The sequence below is a fragment of the Aegilops tauschii genome, chromosome 7 (assembly GCF_002575655.3).
Source record: "Aegilops tauschii subsp. strangulata cultivar AL8/78 chromosome 7, Aet v6.0, whole genome shotgun sequence".
Taxonomy (NCBI): Eukaryota; Viridiplantae; Streptophyta; class Magnoliopsida; order Poales; family Poaceae; genus Aegilops; species Aegilops tauschii.
Genome location: NC_053041.3, coordinates 567,860,889 through 567,865,762, shown reverse-complemented (window position 1 = coordinate 567,865,762; position 4,874 = coordinate 567,860,889). Strand labels below are relative to the sequence as shown.

The following is a 4,874-nucleotide window of genomic DNA, read 5'->3' as shown; positions in this document are numbered from 1 at the left end:
ATGAGATGAAAAATTTGTTGCCTACTTATTGGTTGATGGTGGCCTCCCATGAATAGACGTTGGTTTCTTGCTAATCACAACCATTCATCTCCATCCGATGGGATGGTCACGTCTCTCTTCGTTTTCATTCCAACTCATCAACCCGAAGTTGACCTATATATGCAAAGTGTGTAAAACAGGATGTGTTGCGTGTTCCGATGTCTGCACGTTGACACCCAAACCAATCGAAGGATCTAGTTGATGTTTTTTTTTTTGCGGAAAAAAAGAATTCTCATTACTCAAGGAGGCTTCTCAGCGAGAGCCAGGTTTATAACAAAGTCCATCCCGGCAGTAAGCCAGACTGCTGTGCGCGGAGTGCTACGGCCATAGGCGGCCAGCTCATGACTAATCATGTTCTGCAGACGGCTACAAAGAGTAAAAGAGATCTCCCTAGCATCGCTTTCAGCCAACCTACGAATCTCCTTTATAAGTGCACGATGTGACGATCTATCCATCTCGCGTGCTGTAATCATCGACACCGCCTCCGCGCTATCCAACTCAACCAGAATAGGTAGGTTAGATCGGTGCAAGGCCAGCTCCAAGCCTTCTCTGCACGCTTCTAACTCCGCCTCTAAAGCGTTGTCACATGTACGTAGCTCCCTACATGCGCTGTAGATGATCTCGCCTCTGTCATCACGCAGGATCATACCTCCTCCCGCCGCACCTGTGGCCGCTATGTAGCTCCCATCCGTGTTCAACTTAACCCAGCCCGGCTGGGGCGGTACCCAGTGTGCGCGCACCTTGGGCGCCGTACTTTCTGGAGCGCGTGGTGGTGAAGGCAGGACCACCATCTTCCCTTTCTCTAGGTTACCATCAGGATGTTGCTTTATGCACATGAGTGAGTTGATGTATCCGTGCAAAAAGCGTCGAGAGGCTTCGGCAGTGGGCGGCGCCTTGTCGTGTGTGATCTCATTCCGGACATGCCATACTCTCCACATGGTCATGAGCACCACCAGTCTCGCCGTCTCATCCAAGGGGTCCAGCAGTGAAAAGATCAACTCTGGGCCAGTGTTGACGATGGCCTCCACCTTGGGGATGTTCCAGTCCAAGGCCATAACTCGCCAGAGCTCTCTTGCCAGGGGACACCTGCAAAGCGCATGGAATCCATCCTCGCGTTCAACACCACACAAGGGGCAAAAGCCAGTAAGCTCGAGGTGTCGCGAGGCTTTATTGGCCCAAGTAGCAAGTGAGTTGGTGACGACTCTCCAAGCGAACACGCGTACCTTAGGGGGAGCAGGGCACCCCCATATGATCTTCCAGATGGCGCGACGACCATCCGGTGCCCTGCTCGTGGCGGAAGCCGAAGGACGCTCGCGCTCGTCCATGGCCAGGCGGTAGGCGGACCGAACGGTGAAGATACCGTTCCTCTCCGGTGCCCATGCAATAATATCCTCGGTGACGCGGGTCGACGTACGGATACTGGTGATGACGTCGACATCCGCAGGGAGGAAGTAGCGACGGAGCAGGTCCATGCGCCAGGACCCCTCGCCATCCAGGAGCTCCGCCACCCTCCTTAGGCGGCACGTACCCTGCAGGGATATGGGTTGGCGTGATGGCTCCCTAGGCAACCACCGGTCTCGCCAAATGCGGATGTCCTGCCCGCCCCCGACGCGCCATATGATGCCCTTTTTCAAGAGCTCAAGGCCGTGCTGAATCGCCTGCCAAGTCGGAGATGCATTCCCCGAGAATACTGTATCTTCGAGGCGCCCGTCGTGATAGTACCTTGCCTTGAGAACCTGCGCACACAAGCTGGTGGGATTAGTTAGCAAACGCCAAGCCTGTCTCGCTAGGAGCGCCTGGTTGAAGAGGCGGAAATCTCTGAATCCCAAACCACCCTTGCTTTTCTGAGCTTGTATCCTTGGCCATGCTATCCAATGTGTTTTCCGCTTGCCTTCCGATGCCCCCCACCAAAAATTCCGGACCATTCTCGAGACATGCAGGAGCCGGCCGATCTCTTGGTCGTCGGCATCCAGCGGTTGTCCGGTGTCGTTCCTGACGCGCCACACGGCCGTGGTGCTGAGCGACTCGTGCTGGAACCCGTAGAGGCCGAGTATCTGGTCGTCCGCGAAGTTGAGCGCGCACTCCATGCCCTCACGGCACGCCACGACATCATAGGTCGCGTCCGGCTCCCCGCACGGCTTGCACCCGACGAAGTGCGTCACGAGCGGCCACCGGTGGTCGCCGAGCCCCGGCCGTCACCTGCTCCGCATCTCCTCGTACCGCCCCACGATCTCCTCCCAGAACCCGTGCAGGTGGTAGGAGCTCTCGAGGAACACCTTGTCCCCCCACCGGTCGCGCTCCGTCACCAGCAGGTACACCAGCGCCGACTGGTCGTCGGCCTCCCAGGCCGCCCGGTTCGACAGCGCCGCCGCGAAGACCCTCCCGTACCGGTCGCGCACCTGGCCGCGCGGCCCCATGCGCGCCCACGCGTCCAGGAGGTCCAGTGACCACCGGCAGTTCCGGAGCACGAAGCTACCGGTGTTGGCGCCGAGCCAGTTCCTGGCGCCGTACACCTCGCCGTCCCAGCCATGGAGCACCAGGTTGTGACCCGCGTACCTGCCCCACGGCGGCTCGAACAGCATGTCCGTGAACACCGCGTCCGAGTCCACCCACCAGAGCAGCTCCGCCTCCGGGTGCGCTACCATCAGCGCGCGCAGCAGCGGCAGCTTCGTCCAGAACCCCGTCATCTCGCCGTCGAGCACCGCATTGCTGTAGAAGATGTCCAGGCCGTGGACACGGCAGTAGTCCGCCTTGTTCTTGAACGCGCGGAGGAGCACGTGGTCGCCCTCCGGCTCCGTGCACCGGCGCGGCGACGATCCGGTGACCATGTGCACCCGAGGCCGCTCCGGCGCGACCATGGCCGGGAACCGAGGGTGCGCGGCCAGCCAGGTTGCTCCTCGCCGGGAACAGCCGCCGCCACGGCCTCCGGCGGCGCCGGCGGCTCCTTCGTGGCCGGAGCGTCACGGGCGCCGTCGAGGCAGGCGTACTCGATGCGGATGCGCGGGAGGTCGGCGGTGAACAAGAAGAGCGCGCATGACCCGACGATGAACAAGACGATCGGAATGATGGGGACGGCTAACAGCAGCCTGCGCCGTGCTCGCCTCTCGGCCGCTACTCGCTGTTCCTCCGCCATCGACTGCTGAGGACGGAAGAGGCATGCACGCACGCGCAACATCCGCGGCTGCACCTCTCAAGTCTTAACTGCGTATGCGGCTGGTGGGGAATCGAATAAAAGCTATGGTGGCATTTCAAATTCACTCGCAGGTTGAGATGGTGGCATTTCGAGTTCACTCGCAAGGTTGGCTGTATTTTCGCTTGCAGGAGAGGAAAAGCAACCGTTTACCAATTTGCCAACTTCCGCCCTCGGCCAACCCAAGCCATATATTAAAATTTACAAATTGACGTGCATGGGGAACTAAAAAACTGCCACATCTAAGAAAACAAAATGAAAATCGACAAAAAAAATTAAAGAACCAAAGTTGCCATGGTCTGAAAATGATGGCAAAAATATACTGGAAAAAGAAACATTACGGAAAAATAAGTCTTATGAAAGACAAATCTGTCATGGGATGTTTCAGAAATGAATTTGCCGTGGTGTAAAAATGATTTTTTGTTTCAACGACTCTGTACAAAAAAATGGAATTTACCAAGGTTTGTTCGACAAAAAGTGTACATGTTCCAAAAAGAAATAATTGACCATGTTCAAACAACTAAACTTGCCATTGTCCAACACTATAGTTTCTATGGTGGGAAAAAAAAATCTGCCATAGTTCTAGTACAATTTTTTGCCATGGGCCAAGTATAAATTTGCCATGGTAAAAACAACCATGGTCCATAGAAGTAAGTTTGTGATTGGTGTAAAATTGTGGCAGACTAACATGACATCAAAAAATTGCTATGGTCGGAATATAAAATTTGGCATGTTGAAAAAATATTTTTCTCCCAGGTCAGAAAAATATAAAGTTGACATGATTTAGAAAAAGAAATTTGCCATGGTACATGAATTAAATTTTCCATGGTCTAAAAATAAAATGACCATGGTCGAACTAGTAAAAAGCGCCATGGTCTAATTTTTTCTTGCCATGGTCGTAATAGAAAATTTGGCATGTTGAAAAAGATAAAAGAAAATCAATGTCAGAAGAAATAATGTTGACATGATTTAAAAAAATAAATTTGCTATCATACATGAATTAAATTTGCTATGGTCTCAAAATAAAATGACCATGGTCGAACTAGTAAAAAATGCCATGGTCTAATTTTTTTCCATGGTCTAAATATAATTTACCATGGTTAGACGAAAAAAATTGGCATGTTTTATAAAAAAAATTGCCATCAAATATGAAGTAAATATCCATGGTCTAAAAATAAAATGGCCATGGTCCAGCTAGTAAGAAAAGCCATGGTTTAATAAAAACAAACTTGCCAGTGTCCCAATATAAATTTGTCCTGGTCTTAATATAAAATTTCCCATGGAAAAGATTTGTAGCATCATCAACTCAAGGTTAAGCAGAATTCACTGCTGAGTTCGAAACGATTGCAATCTTCAACATAGAAACGCAATTATGCTTTCAAAGAGGAAAGGACTTTCTGAGATTTCGAATTCAGCAAGAAGAGGTGATTCTCGTCTACGAATATAGCCACTTTTCTCTACAGCTGTATTCACCGAGACTTCAACTTCCATTCCTTAGTTGAGTTTTGGAAGGAAATTTCCGTTCACTGTTATGAAAGTGCCCTTCTGTTTGATCAGTTTCAGATAAAAAGAAAGTAGAGTTAACTAATTGGTCTAAGATCGTCCATATCATTGTAAGGGGTAGCTCAGGGTCTTGCATGAGTTG

The 4,874-nt window shown here is 51.7% G+C and overlaps 1 pseudogene; it reads right to left on the bottom strand.

Annotated features, from left to right (window-relative positions):
• LOC120969089 (uncharacterized) lies at positions 1 to 3,568 on the bottom strand (annotated as a pseudogene).
• Positions 3,569 to 4,874: the final 1,306 nt, after the last annotated feature.